Below are 19,309 nucleotides of genomic sequence, written 5' to 3' on the forward strand. Positions count from 1 at the left end.
GAGCTGCCCAGCACAATAGACGGGTGCTGGGCTCTATGGCAGCCCTGAGCTCTTGCATATCAGAGTGAGATGGCTTGACACAAGTAAAGCTGGAAACATTGCTGTATGACAAAATGAGTTGCTCTTAGTGTTTAAACTGAATGAGTCCAGTCTTCTGCTGTGGCAGGACTGTATCCGACCTCAGCAGCTTTCATTATGGTCAGGCTAGGTTCAACATTCAATTATGACTTGATCTGAGGAGCCGCTTGTAGCAGAGCCTGCAGGGCCAGCAGAGCCAGGGTTCACAACATCCATGTTTCATGGTAGCCTTTTCTTTTCTCTTCCCTTTCCCTCTTCTTCATTTTTCTTGACTCACACCCAGTAAAAGCACAATTTCAAACCTTGTAGACAGCCAGCACGTTACTATCCATTTTTCTATGCAATATGTCAGGTCCTGGTAGAAGCCAAATTGTCCCTGGAAAGTTGGGGACATGCAAGGAAGCATACAATTCCAGATTCTGTGCTGTGTGTAGACGTTTTCTCAGCAGCTGTAGGAGAGACAGCAATTGTGAGATACAATTACACCAGCAGGAATCCAAAAGCTTAGTCAATTAGAATGAAAAATGAATCTGCTAAACTGTTTAGCATCACAGTGAGGACAAAGACATACTTTTTAATGTTTCCAATATGCAGGCAATGTTTTTTGTTTGTTTATTTTAGCTTCTTTTCAACCCCTCCCCCAGAAATAATTAGTCCTGAGAAATTTTATTCAATGGGTACTTTAAAAAGTAAGTCCTAATTTTTAAAAAAAAGTTTCAAATAATTTTAATATCGGGTACTGCTTATGTAGGTGAGAAAGAAATCAAGAAACCAAGCTTTAATAAAGACGTCAGGAGCCTAATAACAAAAGAAGCCATCGCCTCTGTGAAAAAGGAAAAAGATGCTGTGTGGAAGGTAATATACAGGATCACTCAGGAGGTGACATGGCAGGTGGAGGGGCTGGACCAATGGAGAGATAATATCACTGCAGAGAACGCCCCTTACACAAAAGGGAGGACTGAGAACACCTCCTCTTCTCTCTTCTCCAGGTCTCTAACCACCCAGCACTGTTGCCCATAGCCAAACCCATCAGAGGCCAGCTGACACCAGTGCCTGGAAGTCACCTGCTAGGATCAAATCGGTGTGAGCTCCGAGAAGGGCTTTATTGATTCAAAGTACTCCCACATTTTCCTCTCACTTCTCTTGGAAATGCTACAATGTAACATGTGAGTCAAGGTGTTTTCACTTTGCCTTAGAACGCTTTCAGTTAGGAAGCTTAAGACTTTACCTAGAACAGGAAAAACATAAACTCTAGTCAGAAAATAAGATTGCAACACACAAAGGAGATTCACCAATGAGACTGTTTTTAAGAAGACATCAAGGTCAGGGCCGTGAGTGGATGCTCCACACATATCAGAGTAGGGGCAGATATGTCACATAATTGGCACCATGAGTCTTTTCTCCCTGTCCCTCATCACTCACATTCAACTGAAGGTGGTGCGGACAACCAGACAGTGTGCAGAGAGTCTATATCCATTTTATTTATCTTAAAGCTTAGTAATGTATTTTTCTGAAAATGGGCTTGTCTGGCTTTTCTATACTATACAAATTTTTCTGTTTTTCAGAAAGAGTTTAGTGGCCCGCAGCCCTAGGCAAAAGGGCAGAACCTATTCTCATTCTCAATTCAGACTGTAAGGAGGAAAGGCCGATTTTAATTGAGACCAAATTCCCCCAATCATTTTACAAGATCATTTTCTCAACAGATTCCATGGAAGGTTATCTTTGTCAAAGCTATAGACCTAGGAAATGAAACGGATCATCAAGAAATTCCTACAGTCTTTTCCATTGCCCATGAAGGAGCTGGCTAGCTCATATATCAATCCTCTTCCCTCTTTCTTTTTTTTTTTTTTCATTTTGTATTAAGTGATTTTTATCTACAAAATAAGATGACCCAGGGCACTACAAAATGACTTGTAAGTTGATACAGAAAGTAGGAAAGAGGAGGAAATTTAGAGAAGATGAATATAGGAGACTGGATGCCAATTACTTGAACAAGGCACATACTTTGTTTTTTACTCAAAGCATAAAAGCATCACTGTTGTGTTAATTGTCTCTGTGTATATATTACACATATTTCATGTGTATTTCTAAATGAAAAGATAACATTAAACTGTGTAAAGTGTTTGGTTGGTTGTGTTAGATGGGTACCACTACTTCAGAAGAAGAATTGATGAAACACCTTCATTGCTGTCAGAGCTCGCTACGACAGTTCTCATCTAGCCAGGAACACTGGGCAAGTATTGTTTGGCAGGAATTTCATATCATGTTTTCACATCCGTAGACATTGTGCCTGAGGATGTGTGTGTGCACAGTGTATCAACTTCATAATAATGTGTTGTGACTTTACCCTGGGAAGATTCTCAAAAAATGGATGCTGAACCATATGAATGATCAGGAGATATTAATATGTTGATGGCAATCAAAAGCAACAAAAAATAGTGAACAGTCTCTTGGAATACCCTAAGCTGTTTCCTAGAACTCCACATGCTCTAATGATCCTGTCTGTCTCCTCCACAAACTTTAACTTCCCTCTCTATTCTAGAGCTACCATAGTACAAGGCACAGAGGGAATTTCAGTCACAATTTTTAAATAGTGGGATTTCTTTTCTTTTTTTCTTTTTTTGTTTTTTGTTTTGTTTTTCGAGACAGGGTTTCCTCTATAGCCCAGGCTGTCCTGGAACTTACTCAGTAGACCAGGCTGGCCTGGAACTCAGAAATCCACCTGCCTCTGCCTCCCAAGTGCTGGGATTAAAGGCATGCGCCACCACGCCCGGCAATAGTGGGATTTCTAAGTAGTATTATGTTCACTTGCACTAAAACATTTCATACATATCACTAGAAAGAGGTAATGTTATTTAGAAGACAATCCTCACAGTATTGACACTAGCCAGGCAGGCGCACAAGATCTGCTTTCTCAGTAAAGAACAATGGTTGCTCTTGAAAAGGACTCACATGGACTCAGAAACACTCATAAGGCCAGTGTTAGGAGATCATATACCCATTGCTGTCCTCCATGGGCACCAGGCACACACACAGCGCACATATATACACTCAGGCACACATATGCATACACACACACATAACATAACATAACATAACATAACATAACATAAAACAAATATTTTTAATTGTGTTTGTTTTATTCAAGCAAAGGATTATTACATACACGAATGAAGTGAGGGTCTCACTTAAATTCCTACTCTGGTTTGTGAATCAGTACGATTTATAGGTTAGAATATAATGTTTGGAGCCATTTAGTAAATCACAATAATGGATCAATGCCATTATGGATCAATTGCCATTTAGAATTTATTAAAAAAAAATAAAACTTCCCAAAAGGTACAACATGGATAATTTAATCTTATGACAAATTTATATTTATAAAATTCAAACTAGAGTGTTAAAATTAAAATCTTAAATAACATTCTTCTATCTTCTACTTTAATTTTGTAAAAGCTTGCACTAAATTTTTTGAAGCAAGATGTATCATATTAACCAATGGTTCATGTCTTTGCTCCCAATTTTAGTGTCCTAAACATTGTTAGCAGGGTGTGAAGGCCTACATCTTTGATCCTACTGCTCAGGAGGCAGACAAACAACTGTGAGTTTTGCGGCTAGCCTGGTCTATATAGTGAATTACACAACAGCCAGGACTACATACATATTCAGGTCCTATCTTTAAAAGAGGAAAACTGTATCATATTACACACACTGAGAAGAATTTCTGAGTGGCTTTTAATGCCCAGCCAAATATTCAATAGCCCGGGCACATTTCTACATTAAAAATTTGAGTAAAGTGGCTTTCTTGCTAAGCTGACTTTTGTTGTTGTTATTGTTGTTGTTGTTTCTGTATTTTCCAGTGTTACTTATTTACAAAGACCAAATTCTGATAACTTTTCCCACCAACAGTCAAAGGAAGCCTATAGTGTGTAATGTTATCCCAGTTAGCCCAAGTAAATTACATGGCATGAGAATTTGAGCCAAAGACAGCCATCCCATGCCCAACAACATCTGACACAACCTAGATACAAACAGAAGCTGGAGAAGGAAGGATCTTGGTTCGTTCTGATTTCTTTCCGTAATGGTTTGTTCTCCGAGTAAGGATAAATACACAGGAAACGGCAATGTCATAAACCATTTAATATAAACGCTGAAATGGTACTCTGAGACTATAACTCATGAATGCCAGAGCAACATGTAAACCGCACTAAGGGCAGAGCAAACATATTTACAGGAGCCCTGAAAAGAGTGGACACTCAGCAGGCAGAGATGCTTCCGGGCAGGCTGTGGAGGATGCAGGAAGTCTGAGGAAGCATGAGGAATCCCCTCTTTCCCAACACCAGTCCACTCAGTCCAGCCCACGTGTACCCTTCCATTGGCTTCCCAAGAAGAAAGCTTCGCTGCCTTTGAAAATAATAACCACTTTTAAATTCAAACAAACAAACAAACAGACAGGTATTTGCTGAGTACTTGCTGCCTTTTCCTCAGCAATATTTACAAACATGTTAATATTTACATGTTTTCATAACAGGTGTGTTCCTTGTATTTTGTGACTCAAATGTCACAAACATTTCCATACTCATGAATGTCTCGTCACAGCAATGTTTCAAACATTGCATCCTTCCATTTTGTCACATACCACAATTGCTGCTAGAAACACCCTGGTGCTAAGTGTCTATATCATTTCTAATGTGATTTAAATTAGAAATGGAACGAGGGATTTGTGTATTTGAATACTTGGTGTACTGGCTGGTTTTGTGTGTTAACTTGACACAAGCTGGAGTTATCACAGAGAAAGGAGCTTCAGTTGAGGAAATGCCTCCATGAGATCCAACTGTAAGGCATTTTCTCAATTAGTGATCAAGAGGGAAAGGCCTCTTGTGGATAGGACCGTCCATGGGCTGGTAGTCTTGGGTTCTATAAGCGAGCAGGCTGAGCAAGCCAGGGAGGCAAGCCAGTAAAGAACATCCCTCCATGGTCTCTGCATCAGCTCCTGCTTCCTAACTTACTTGAGTTTCAGCCCTGACTTCCTTGGTAATGAACAGCGGTATGGAAGTGTAAGGCGAATAAACCCTTTCCTCCCCAACTTGCTTCTTGGTCATGATGTTTGTGCAGGGATAGAAACTCTGACTAAGACACTTGGTATCCAGTTGATGGTGGTGTTTGGGAAGGTTGTGCAGTTTTGGAATGTGGAACTTTGCTAGAAGAAGGATGTGACTTAGGGGTGGGCTCTGAGGGTTAACAGCCTCAGCCCACGTCCTGCTCACTTTCTGTGCTTTCTGTGTGTGACAATATCAACCATCACAGATAGCATCTCGACCAACGTCCATTCTTTAATAAACTACCTGCAGCATAGAAGATGGTCAGTAATTGGTCATTTTGAGGTCTGATTGTCATGGTATTTGGGCAAATAATTATCATAATTTTATGCCTCAACGATAGGAGGCAGAAGTGAAGCACAGGAGATGCTGTGCAAAGTTAAGTTCCAACAGTAAGCAAAGAAACAACTCACAGAGTGGAGGCACATAGGTCTTGAGGACTGACTATTCTGCTGAGGTAGGAGTTATCCACAGTGGGGAGTACACATGCTAGGGGAGGAGAAAGATGGGCCACATGCTGGGTGGCTTCCATCCCTCCATGAGACACAAAGCACACAGCACATTTGATGCAGAAATGGCAAATACCTAGGTGGCATGTTAAGTACCTTACTGAAGGCATGTATGTAAGGACATAGATGGAAGAATAATGAGCAAAGCCTTTGATATCTTCTATGGCACTATTTGTAAATGATGAATACGAGTACATATATTTTTCTGAGGCCACTATTTGACTACAAATTAGAGCTATACCGAGAAAGCTGATCGATGAGCCATTCTCAGAGAGCAAGACGACCTCTGGGAGATAAGTAAAAATTATTAGATATCCATCCGTAAGTTCACTCATGAATCTACTCCACAGTGAGCCTCATTTTGCAATTTATTGTGGGGGCTGGAGAGATGGCTCAGTTGTTAAGAGCAATTCATGTAAGCACAGAGGACCTGGGTTCTGTTCCCAGCACACACATGGTGGTTCACAACTATCAATAACCTCAGTTCCAGGAAGTTCAACACCCTCTTCTGATCCCTGAGGACACCAGACATGAATATGGTGTATATACGTGCACGCAGGCAAATCACTCATGCATGTAAAATAAATTAATCTAAAAAAAAAATTGTAATAGGAAATTGTACTATCCTTCTTTACCCATGAGAAAAGAGAATAGAAAGAATTTCAGAACTCTAGTCAAGATAAATATCAAATGCATTATTATTTTTTAATAAATCTTTCTGAGGCGGGTGGGTCCTCAGCCAAACCATGACCACAGACTATCTAAAGTATAGTATCTTCTCACTGTGACCACAGATTTACTAGCAAAAAGGCAAAAAGACAGAAGTAAGAAACAAGTGCCAATTTTTGACTTTGTGGGTAATTTCCTATTTTAGCAAACTCATTGTGACCCGTTGATGTCAGGTTGTAAGCATTTAAACTCCCACCGTGCACCAGCCCAGTGCGCCATCTGGGTAATTCTAAGTGTTGCGGTCACCTCACTTGTCGGTTCTGAAGTTCTGTTCATAAAAAGAATTGCAGTTGATATCACATTGCACAAGTTCCTGGAGCCTGGGCAAGAATACTGACACGAATCAATAATACTGTCTGGGAAACAGTTTAGAATAAAATATTACAGAAGGGCACAAACACACCGGGGGTGGGGGGTGGGGGTGGGGATACTTCAAGCTCTGATTAAATATGGCTGCCTCAGCTCTCCTCTGCGCTGTGACAGATGGGGACAGAGTACTTACTTTGGAGTTTGATGCACTTTTCTGAACTATGAGTACTAGGGTAACATCAAGACGCGAGCTTCTGTTGCTCGCACGCCCCCTAGAGGCCGACACTGTACACACACGCAAAGAACCTTGTTTCAGGAGGGCCAAACATACCTCGGAGGAAGTTTTCCAATATTGATTTTTCTCAAAGCCCCACCATAAAAGAAATTAATAAACAAAATAAATAATGCTGATCCTCCTTTTATTCATGCTCCAAAGAAAACAGAGAAAAGGGGAGTTCATTTATTCAAGATGACAAAAATGTCCTAGTGTACAAGTGATTAACAAAATTGTCCAAATATAAAGTAACACTAGGAGACTAGGTAAACGTCAGCTTTAAATAATATTTGATTCATGAAAAGAAATAGTTCACACTATCATGTAGGAACAATTTATTCGTTTTATATTTCTTCCCTGTGTGACCTACTGAGGTTTGAAAACATTATGTGACACCCATATTATATATACATACATATATGTCATATATATATATATACATATATATATATATATATATATATAGAGAGAGAGAGAGAGAGAGAGATTCCATCTAAATTTACTATAAGCTTATTGAACACTTAGTTTAAAAGTTTGACATTTTTTATTCTACCAACCCTTTTGTTTTGGCCTTCCATAGAGGCAAAGCAAGCAAACAAATAAACAAAACACATTTTTATGCCTGGAAAGAAAAAGTGGGTGGCAGAGCCGCTTTCTATAAGATGGACTCTGATTTCCTCTCTGAGAGAGTGTCCCTGGATACCCTGTGTCTGCAGAGGGGTCCAGCAATGCTTGCTTACCTCCTCGGTTCTGTTATATGTTTGATTGAAACCATTAGCACAACGTAATGAATTCCATATGTCAGCCTTATTTGGTTTTTTCAATAGGAATTTTTAAACATGCAATTGTGATAAATCCACTCTGGATAAACTATGTATTTCATTTTTCCCCCAGCTGAAATTTTTTCTACCTATTATTTGAAGTGGTTGAATTGGTATTTGCATATCAGTGCCTAGGCAAACTCAGCTCAATAAATTCGCACTTGTAGCGACTTTTTGCTATATCTTTCTCCTTGAGAACTACTGGAGCATCTATGAGAGATTTCACTTTTTCACGCCACTTATGCCTAAAAGCTTTTTGTTGATAACCAATCATACTCTTCATCTGTCTGGGGAATCCCATATTCTGTAAGAAACAGTATCTGAAGGCACCATTTATTTAAGTGGAAAAAATTTATAATGTGCTACATAATAACCCCAAATTACCAACTAAATTATTAACACAAAGTAAGATTCCTATATATAAGTACCAAACAGTAAGTCCAAGTAGAAAAAACTTAAAATATCAATTCTCAATTACGCAACAGCTAATGCACAGTAAATACGCAGCTGTTCTGGGTAGAATAAGGTGGCCTCTTTTAATAGAAACAGTTTCTACATAAAATTGTGATAGAACCATCAGTGTAACAATAGCCTTTTCCTGTATATTGGTGATCTTGGAAGAACATGTTTCCCCTTTAAAAAAAAAAAAACTCAGATAAATAATGCTATACCAAGAAGGTGTGCCTGTTAAGTTAGAAACTAAAGTAGCCACTCTCTCAGAAACCTATATCTTGAGAGATCTTCAGCGGAGTGATCTTCGTTGCCAGTGTACCTGTAAACTCTAGCAGTTGCTTTAAAACTACCCCATTGATCTTTGGGGACCAGCTAGTCCAAGCTGGATGACTGTGTGGTTACAACAGCACACAGCTGTCGCCATTCGTAAAATGGCTTTTCCTGAATCTGCCAGTGCAAACCAGAATGAATCTGACAGCTTAAAACACCAGAAGCTCAGCCCATGGGAGCAGAAGTTGAGCATCCAGGTGTCCTTGGTATTCCAGAGGCAGAATCCGACTCCAGCAACCACTTAGCTGCAACAGTGGCAGAATCCGACTCCAGCAACCACTTAGCTGCTTGCAGCTGCTGACAATACTCCAGGTCCTTGTCTTGCAGGCACACAGCCCATCCCTCAGGTCTTCACATCCCTGCTCTCTGTCTTCCCCCTTTGCCTCTTATCAAGGTAAGAGCCCACCCTTGATCTTACTGTGTTCTTTCCAATTTTTTAGATAGATCACATCTGTGAAGAACTCTTCTCCAATTCAACTCTTTGCAGTGCTTTCAGTGGGTGTGTCTTCGGAAGTAAGCTGGCACTTTCAACCTGTTGAATCAAGCTTGGTTTCACTAGCTAGCATCAATTCTAGAGAGCAGACCTTACAGAGGCAGGGAAGCCATTCATCTCCTCCCGCACGTTGCACGTTGACAACATAATTATCAATTCTTACATTCAATGTTCTTTGAATTTGAACAACAATGGAGGACTCAGAAGTTTTTGTTTGAGGACGCTGAGGAGTAGGGGTCCCCTGACTGAGGTATAACTAGTCCTTAATGGTTTCTTGACAGTACCACAGCCTATAAAAGGCCATCTAAGAGGCAGGGGCTTGAGGGCCTGAGGGGCAGAGGAGTGATCCTGTGGTAGGTGACTCTCGGGGTCTCTCTGGAACTGCATGAAGAGCTTTGTGGGTTTTCTGATTTCCTGTCTTAGATTGCTTCTGAAGTATTTCCATAAACGCTACCAATAGACAGCATTCCATGCGAGACAGTGCATAAGCGAAAGCAAAGAGAGACTCTACTCGACCGTCATCGTTGAGGGTTCACTTCTGGAGTTTGTGACTGGTGACTTGGGTACAAATCATCAAGCAACTGAGCTCAGAAATCTGACCCAGTTTTTTATTAATTATGAATAAAGGCACTGGCCAGTGTTTACAAATGTAGATACTTACACAAAGTTCATAAGCATACACACCCATTTACACAGTGTGTGTGTGTAACCAGTGAGCACTCAGTGGTGACCTTGCAGACGCCTTTTTTTTTTTTTTTTTTTCTGTTATCAACAGACTTCACCCTTCTGAGATTCTCCCGGCTTTTCCCCACTCCTTTAACTGCCTCTTAAAAAAAAAAAAATTAAATAACGTTTTCTTTCAAGCCCTCTACTGTTACAGTGTTTCAGCCATCAAAGTCCGCTCCTGGCCATTTTCATTTACCTTGTGACTCTGACCCTTTGTGAAGCTTGAGCATTTTCAGAGTAAGCTGATCCTGCGGGTCCCCAAGGACGTTATTCTCATTTATTCGCTCAGCCCTTTGAATGGAACGGGCTGCCCTTGGCAGCGGTTCAGCGGGCCCACATTCAAAGAGCACACAGTCCTTTCTCTTCCAGAGGCCTTTCAAAAGGCGGCCCAGGGTTTGTCCAAGGGCTCTAATGGATGTCAGTCATTGAGCACGCTACATTTCATTCATGGCTGCCAGAGAACGTGATGAGTCCAGAAGGAGACAAAGAAAACCAGCAGACAGTGGGGTTGAAGGATAATTTTCCCAGCCTGTGTGACATGGTGTTCCGGTAGGAGTGGGACTGGGGGACTTACGACAGGGGAGATGAAACCCAGGAGTTAGCTTGACTTAAAGTCTCGCCCAAGCCTCCTAGAGGCAAGATCTCATGAAACAGCATTTATCAGAAAGGCTGGTGCCCTGGAGGAAAGAGAACTGCGGCCCACCAGCCCCTGTTTCTCCTCCCCAGGTGTAAATGAAGCCATAGAAGCCTGCCTCTGTGCTTTCTGCATAGTCACCTCTGGCAGTTAGCTCTACTTTCCCAAACTCCCAATGTTTGTGATGTTGGAGTCTCTAGTGAGGAGATGTCTGGTGAAGCTCAGAGACAGTCCCAAGGGCATGGATGGGGGTGGGGTGGGGACAAAGGCTTGGCTGGGACCTCTGTACCTGCCAACTGGTGTGTCACAGAGAAGCTAAAATTACTGGCTGGACAATTATCTGATTAAAGAGAACCTTTCATTTGAGGCTTAAAAAAAAAAAATCCAGACTGAAATCAAAACCTTCTAGTAAGTTTACTTAAACTACTTTAAAAAAAAAAATCTATACAAAAGAGGAGTGATTTTTTTAAAAAGAAAAAGGAGAGAGGAAAAAAGGAAGGAGGATAAAAAAGAAAAGGAAAGGAAAAGAAAGGAATAGACAAAAAAAGTGAAAAAAGAAAGGGTGCAGAAGACACAGTTCTTTCTAGAATTTTCTCTCTTTCTTATTTTCTGGCTTTATTTGTTTTGGAGTGAGGGTTTCATAGCAAAATTATACAGTAGAAACTTCTCGTATCAGATTTAGTCTTAGATATCTTCACACACACACGCACACACACACACACACACACACAGAGAGAGAGAGCACTCAAAATTATAGTTTTAAATTAGTTGAGTCAATTGATTAAACAAGGTTCCGGTGATTCCCCCAAACCAATTCATATTTTCTTAGCTTCACTGGAATTCTCTTGAATTATGCCTCTGTCAGGCTGCATCAGAACTGTGTTTTTATGGGTCCTGGATTCCACAGAGGCTGTTGTGGTTTGAAAATAGCAGAACAATGTGCTGCTGCTGCCCCAACCAGTTAATGACCTGCACCGTAGCTAAAGGCCCCAAACCACACGGGGCAAGTGGGCTGAGCCTGCCTGGAATGTGTGACAACCGGAAAAGGGAACCTCATCTCGTCTTTCAACATGTGCTGAGTTAGTGTCATCTTGAAATCTTACTAATAACTTCACCATAGTTTATTATGCTGCCTTGTTTGCTTTAATGAGAGAGAGAGAGAGAGAGAGAGAGAGAGATTGCAAATTGTGAGGTCAGCACATAGCAATGTCAGAACTTATTTGCAAAAAATAAAATTCTTAGTCTAGAATAAAGACTTCAGGGTTTTGAGGGTACAAAATAACTATGTGCTGGTAGTGTTTCTTAAAGGCCTGCATTAAGCCCTGTATGCATGCACCCAGGGATACACACACCAAATTGTGCGTCTTTGTTAGAAAAAATAAACCAGAGAGGAAATACAGGAGGAAGGGAACAAATGAAGGGAGAGGAGTAAAAACAGCAGGACGTTCAGAAGGAGCTAGGGAAAGAGGGAATGGCAAAAGGATCCAGAAAGATCAAATTCTTGTCTACATATGCACCATTTGTGCTCAGAGATCAGCCTGATCAAAAGATACACACCATCCAATGGAATGGTGACTATACACACACACAAAACACGCACCTTCAAAAGCCTTAGAGACCACAGGAAGACAGATGCTGACAATAGTATTTAATTTGTTCTTCCTACACAGTGGTTCTAGTCCCAAGCCCCTCCCTACCCCAGAACACACTCGTGTATCATCACAAAGACTCGGTTTAGTGCTTACTTCTTGTTCTGTCTCCAGTCTACCTCACAGCTGCCTCTGCTTCTTACGGAAAGTAAGTCATGGCGTGACAGCCTCTGGAGAGCCCCCATCCTGGCCCCTCCGGCTCTCACAGGTGGCGCACAGAGCCTGCCCATTGCTCCCCTGGTCGGCAGCTTGCCATGACTCAAACACCCTATTCCTGATGAACTTAATTGTTTCAAAAGCATTTTCATCTGGGAGCCTAAACTCCCCACCGGTGAGCTCTTCCATCCTTTTTAGATCTGTAACTGTGTCACAACGTCTACACCCCTCCCATCCACCCACTGCAGAACAGCCTTTGAAATTGCTAACCCAACCTGTCATTCTCTCTGGCAAAATGAACACATTCCCCAGCTACTCCTAGTATGATATGGTTTCCAGACCCTTTACCATTCTTCCTTTGAACGTGTTCCAGTTGACTGTCAACTTCCCTCTTAAAATGTGGTGCCCAGGACTCAAGGAAGCACTTCCCGTGTGACCAGCAGTGAATGGGGTTAGACCGGGAACTCCCCTGATGTGGACGATGTATTTCAGTGACTAGAACAAAAGACTGAAGTGTTTAGCAGCAGATTCAAGTGTTTGACTTATATTAGCTTTAATTTAAGCCTAAAGTATGTTTTATATTCAGTAATAGATCCGATATTATCTATTCTTTATGCAAGAAGCCAGTTATTTGAGGGAGCAGGGTGGTGAAGGGATATGTGAGCAGGCTGCTTCCTATGAATGCATGAGAGCCGTGCTGGGGTCCAGGCTGCAAAATACAAAGGTCCCTGAAGCTCTTTGGCAAACATAACTGAAGAGCTCCATGTTGGATGGAAGACCTTATCCCAAAAAGATAACATGGAAAACAGTGAGAGAAAATATCTGACATTAACCGCTGGCCTGTACATGCGCATGAACACATATGACCATATATATGTGCACACATACACATACAAACACACGCTGATTGTTTAAATCTAGTATTTTTATCCTATCAAGCTTCAGCTTGTTTCAAGTATTCTGTGTAGCTCATGAACTATTTTAAAGATCTATTTTTCTCCATTTGTTAGCTAACCCTCCAGATTTCGTTTTGTTTGAAATTTTAGTAAGACTTCATTCACTGAACAAAAGAGGGAGTAGGTCAATTAGAGGTTCGGTGGGGTACCTTGGCATTGAGCATGTAATGAATGTCTGTGATCACCATCATTAGAATACTGAGCCACCTTCCTGCTCTATCACAATAACTTACAAAGTCTTTTGAAAGGAAAGAGAATTCAAGAGATATAAATAAGAGAGAAAGGAGGGAACATGAAAGTAATGATGCCTCTGGGGCTGGGTTGGAGCTCAGCGGGGAATTGAGCTTGGTTCTCAACACTGCCAAAGATAGGAGGGTAACATGGGGAACCTGTAACTCACTTGCCCCTCAGAAGGCCAGACCCAAGGCCTGGGAGCTGAGATGGGGGAAGGGTAGAGCTGACCCACTGCAGGTTCTCAACATTCTCTAGAAATGTGCTCACTTCAGCTCCTTCTTTTCTTCTTCTGTTTTAATAAATGGGGGAGGGGGAGTAAGTAGAAATCAAAGCCAAATATTTTTGTTGTCTTTCAATTGATCATAATTTCTATCCCAATAAAACACGGTTAGAAATACCCATTAGAAGAGTCATTGATTTATAGTTTAGGAAAAGAACGGTGTTTTTCCTATGGTGTGCCAGTACGATACAGTTGACCCTAATGCTTCTGGCTCTATCAATAGGCAACAGACTGAAGGAAAGTCCATCCAGTGAAATATACAAATAGGTCAATATTGAGCATTTTGAAATATAGTTCCTAATTATATTCATAAAGACTAACAATGATAGTTTTGGCATCTGGCAGGTGCTGCAACATTTTCATTATATGACTGGTTCCATGTGTCTATATTTATCCTTTATTTGCAAGGTTTTTATAGCATATACTTCTAGTATATACAAAATTATTCTAAATGAATGAGATTTTAATAAGTCAACATACTATGTCATTTTTAGAAATGACTTATTTATTTTTATTTTATGTCCATTGGTGTTTTGCAAGCATATCTGTGTGAGGGCATCAGATCCTCTGAGGCTGGAGTTACAGACAGTTTCGAGCGGCCATATTGGTGCTGGCAATTGAACCCCGGTCCTGTGGAAAAGCAGCCAGTGCTGAGCCACATCTCCAGCCTCATCCTACAGCCCCACACACTTTTAGTCTGTGTTTCCTGACTGTTCATTGGCACTCTGAAGAAAGGCAACCATTATTTTCAGAAAAACAGGGTTTATAACATTAAAGGATTATAGATTTTCAAATACACTTTAAACCTCTAGAATAAATAGATGATTTGTATTTAAATGAAAGCACGTGAGTACCCAAATGAATGTGAAGAAGAAAACATGATTTTGAGCATCTGTAAGGACCACAGCAGAGACTTTTGGATAACAGATGGGTAGAATCCAGGACTGAGTAACTAAATTAAGCTTTATTTTCACTAAGAAAATGTAAAACCTGGTTATCAGAAAGTATTATTATCTGAAAATATTGCTAGAGGGAGCAGAAGAAATAACTCATCCCTGGGGCTGGGGGAAGTTTGTGCCAACACGGAGCTAACAAAATGAACAGAGCTTCCCACCATGAAGAGGTTTGCAGTACCAAATCAATTCTCCAGGACACTGAGATTTCCTTAAAGTTGTTCTCTTTGGCAGGTATCTTAGCTTGCAAGAATTTCTTGGTTACTCTTCTTCAGCCGCTGATTTATGGGCAGGAATTAAAACCATCTGATGTCAACTAATATTCAGTTAATATTTTAAAATGTTCAACAACTAACTAAACTCATAAACAGATAGTGATTGAAGGCAGAAGCAGTTGAGGGACTCCATGTCCAAGGTGGCCCCAGAAGATGTTGTCCCGAAGCAGGACTTTGGCTAACGGGATTGTGTTCTCCACTCTTTTCCATTCCCTGTGGTCACTGCAGGCCCTCAGTTGATGAGCCAAGATGCCAACTCATCCGTACTGAACTTCAAACCTCAGTGGGAAGTGTGGCTGTCCATAGACTCTAAGGATGAACAGAAATGGGAAATTCCACTAAGACATTGTGCTCTTCTGCATTGTTATATATGAAACATCAAATGGCTTACCATTAGGGGCAATCACAGGGAAAGTTAAAGTAAAAACTATAAAGTATATTCTACAAGGGATCCAAATTATGGTAACCCCCAGTTGTTTACTGATTTAATGTAGACCTCGAAAACAGCAATGGGCTGTTTGAATATTCAGTTTCTGATCATTAAGGAAGACATACCCTGACTATAACAACAACAAAGTCTAAAGCCATGTTGGCATATTAGCAAGGCACTCTTGTCACTGTGGCCGGGTAAAGGTGCTATTTAAAGCAGTAGGTTCTCTGAAAGCTATTTGGGTCCTTGAATATGAATTAGTGGGAAGAAAGGATTATCGAGTCAGAGGTATTCTGAGTCTGCCCATTGCTATATTGAGGGCAATGCACCCAAAGGCTTCTCAGAAGATATCTTCAACTTATACATCAATCAATCAATAATAAATAAATAAAAATAAAAAACAGGAACCTGAGTAGCTTGTCCAAGAAAATACAGACAGCAAATGGCTGAGCCAGACCGCAAATCAGGACCTTGGATCTTGAAACTCACATTTTTTCCCACTGCAACAGGCTTGTATTAAACTCCAAAATGCACATTTTAAACAGAATATACAATTTGGAAAACTTAGAATTATAACCTTGTGCCTTGATTATTTCCATTAGCGTTTATTTTTTAATCTTCCACTGTCCCTAGGGTTCTCATTTTTGGATCATTGTTATCTGATTCTCCTAAACCTTTATCTTTCACTTTTTCTACATAATTTCTTGTCAACTTTAGGCCTTTTTCCCCCCTTTACTTTCATTCTGACTTTACTGAGGGGAGAGGGAGTTTGAGAGAAAGTCTCACTACATAACTCTGACTGTCCTGGAACTCACTAAGTAGGCCAGGCCAGCCCAGAACTCACAGAGATCCACCTACCTCTGCCTCCTGTGTGCTGGGATTAAAGACATGTACCAAACCACTACACCCTTTTATTTGTATGTTTTCTGAAAATCCCAAGAGAGACACTGTTATGATTACTAAAATTCCTGAAGGTCATGACGTTATCATTAAGAACTTGGATGAATCTTATGTATTCCGGAGAAGTATACTAATGTTTAAAATTCACCTTCTATGTTTTTGGTTATCTAAAGGTCTTTTATCGCTTTGAACGGTTTAAGGTTTGCTTTTAAGGCTATGAGAGTTGTTTCGTTTTGATGGGATGAATGTGACTAGGATCAGGACCAAGACTCTGGTGTGTAATCAGTAGCAATTTAGTGGAGAAGCAAAATTTCTTATTTATAGATCGTTTTAAAGAAAATTATGCATTGCCCAGTTCAGGAAGCTGGAGTCTTCCAAAATGTTTGAAGTATTCTCTGACTTTAAGAGAGTTGCAAGCTTTGAGAACAGAACACAAGCCACAGTTTATGGTGTTACAGCATCCCATGGCTTTGTTTTCTGAGAAACAGGCACAAGCATTTTGAAGAAAAGGGTTTCCTTTCGGCCGCCGCAGCCATCTTCCAGTAACTCGCCAAAATGACGAACACAAAGGGAAAGAGGAGAGGCACCCGGTATATGTTCTCTAGGCCTTTTAGGAAACATGGCGTTGTTCCTTTGGCCACATACATGCGAATCTACAAGAAGGGTGATATTGTAGACATCAAGGGGATGGGCACTGTTCAAAAAGGAATGCCCCATAAGTGCTACCACGGCAAAACCGGAAGAGTCTACAATGTCACCCAGCATGCCGTGGGCATCATTGTCAACAAGCAGGTTAAGGGCAAAATTCTGGCCAAGAGGATCAATGTGCGGATTGAGCACATCAAGCACTCAAAGAGCAGGGACAGGTTCCTGAAGCAGGTGAAGGAGAACGACCAGAAGAAAAAGGAAGCCAAAGAGAAGGGCACCTGGGTGCAGCTGAAGCGCCAGCCTGCACCACCCAGAGAAGCACACTTTGTGAGGACTAACGGAAAAGAGCCTGAGCTGTTGGAGCCCATTCCATACGAATTCATGGCCTAATTGTACACAAAGAAATAAAATACCAGCACCAGGAAAAAAAAAAAAAAAGGGGTTTCACACTGAATATGTGGTGAACAGGTTACTACTATCAGGCTCACAGCAAATGTGTTCAATTTTTCTAAGTTTATACACAGTAGAATGAGAAGTCATTGGGAATTTTCTAAGAGAAACCTAAGATCAAATTCCAGTTTCTTAGACTTGTAGCTTTTGGGGACTTATACCATTTCTAGAACAATAAAAGCACTATTATAACTGAAAGAATACTCATGAGTCCCTGACAGACAGTGGCTGGGTGATGTGATGGTGGCATTCGAGATGGGGATGAAGATGCTGAGATATCCTAAAGATGAAAGAGAAGGAGGCAGAAGAGAACACCAAGAGTCTGGGCAAATCTTTCTAAGATGATAGCAATTTAGAACCTGGGTGGATAATACAATGCATTGATCATCTGGGAAATGTTTTCCTCTTAAAGATGATGCACAGAAGTATAGGCCTGTGATGCTTATACCTGGTCTCAAAAAGTTTTATAAAACTTTGCAGAACAGAAAAAAAAAATTGCCCTGAAATAGCATTGTTTTGCAGTATGTGATTAAGAGGTCCTAGAACTGACATTTTAATTCACTATTTAAAATTAACTGTAAATGTAAATGAGGTAGTTAGAGTCCCCAAAGAGAAATATGCTTCAAAATATGTTTTTTGTGATATTTGTAATATTTCATCCAAGGGCAGCAATTATCAACCTTTGGGGGTCAAGGCCATTCCACAGAGGTCATATATCAGATATCCTGCATATCAGATATTTACATCATGATTCATAGTAGTAGAGAAATTATAGTTATGAAGTAGCAACAAAAATAATTTTATGCCTGGGGGCATAGCATAAGGAGCTGTCTTAAAGGGTAGCAGCACTAGGAAAGTTGAGAAAGGTTGTCCTGGAGTAATGTAATTTTAAATAGGAGAGCCTCTGTGAGGAGAGTAGATATCCTGAGTTTGAGACAAGAGCATGACCACATCAAGGACCCTAATGCCTCAGAAGCGCAGACGTAGCAAAGGCTTCCCAGTTAAGTCTCTGAGACATGGCAAAGCCTTCTGAAGTCCAAGACTAAATGTTGAGATATGGCTGTGTTTTAACTAAGACAAATATCCACTGCAGCTTCCTCCTCCCCTGAGACAGCTACTCTACAGAGACATCCTACCAAGACTTGCTAGCCCCTCCTCCTTGTGCTGTACCAAGTAAGCAAGCTGAGTTCCTGATCTTGTAGAAGGCGCCATCACTCAGAACCAACACAACCCACCCATCCTAGCTTTTCTGTATGAGTGTCTCTCACTCTTGGTGTCTGTCTGTCTGTCTGTCTGTCATTTCTCCATTCCCATGTCATTGCACTTAGATTTCTAGGCCCTTGCTCAACAGCATGCATCAAGCTTCAAGAAAGTCAGCTTCCTGGAAGGAAATAACACACTTGTGCCATATTAGGGTCTATAGGTATATGACAACCCAGACAGTTGTTAATAAATGTTTAGGTTAGTGTGCGAAGAAATGGGTCTCATCATAGCTTTCCGTACATCTGAGGCCTTTTACTTTCTTCTCAATCACCCCCTTCCTCTGAGGTAATTTTAGAATGAATGAAGACAAGGGAAAGAGAGCAAACTCTTCAGCCCAAGCAGTATTCTCAAAGATTGTTTTATCTTGTATAGTTTTCAACACAAATAAGCTGGATCACTGTATGCTGGGGTATTTCAGTCACTGGAAAAGGCTATGCTGGCAGTCATGGCTGGTAGTACAGACATCTTCTGTCCTCCCTGGCTCCACACAACACAGCCCCACAGTGGCTGATGCTGGAAAGACCACATGACCTTCCCTCCTGCTTGCTAAATCTAATGTCATTTACTCCTATGGTTCACATTTTAGTTTTCATTTTAAAACTTTAAAACATTCTGTGAGTCACACCAAAATTCCAAAAAGCAAGAAGTAAACCCGAACAC

At 40.8% G+C, this 19,309-nt stretch overlaps 1 pseudogene across 1 annotated transcript; it reads left to right on the forward strand.

The window, feature by feature from the left end:
* The first annotated feature begins 16,825 nt into the window (after positions 1-16,825).
* LOC110303837 lies at positions 16,826-17,374 on the forward strand (annotated as a pseudogene). The gene has a single exon (XR_002378965.1). The product of XR_002378965.1 is annotated as a 60S ribosomal protein L21 pseudogene (transcript).
* Positions 17,375-19,309: the final 1,935 nt, after the last annotated feature.

Source organism: Mus caroli, chromosome 10 (assembly GCF_900094665.2).
Source record: "Mus caroli chromosome 10, CAROLI_EIJ_v1.1, whole genome shotgun sequence".
Classification (NCBI taxonomy): Eukaryota; Metazoa; Chordata; class Mammalia; order Rodentia; family Muridae; genus Mus; species Mus caroli.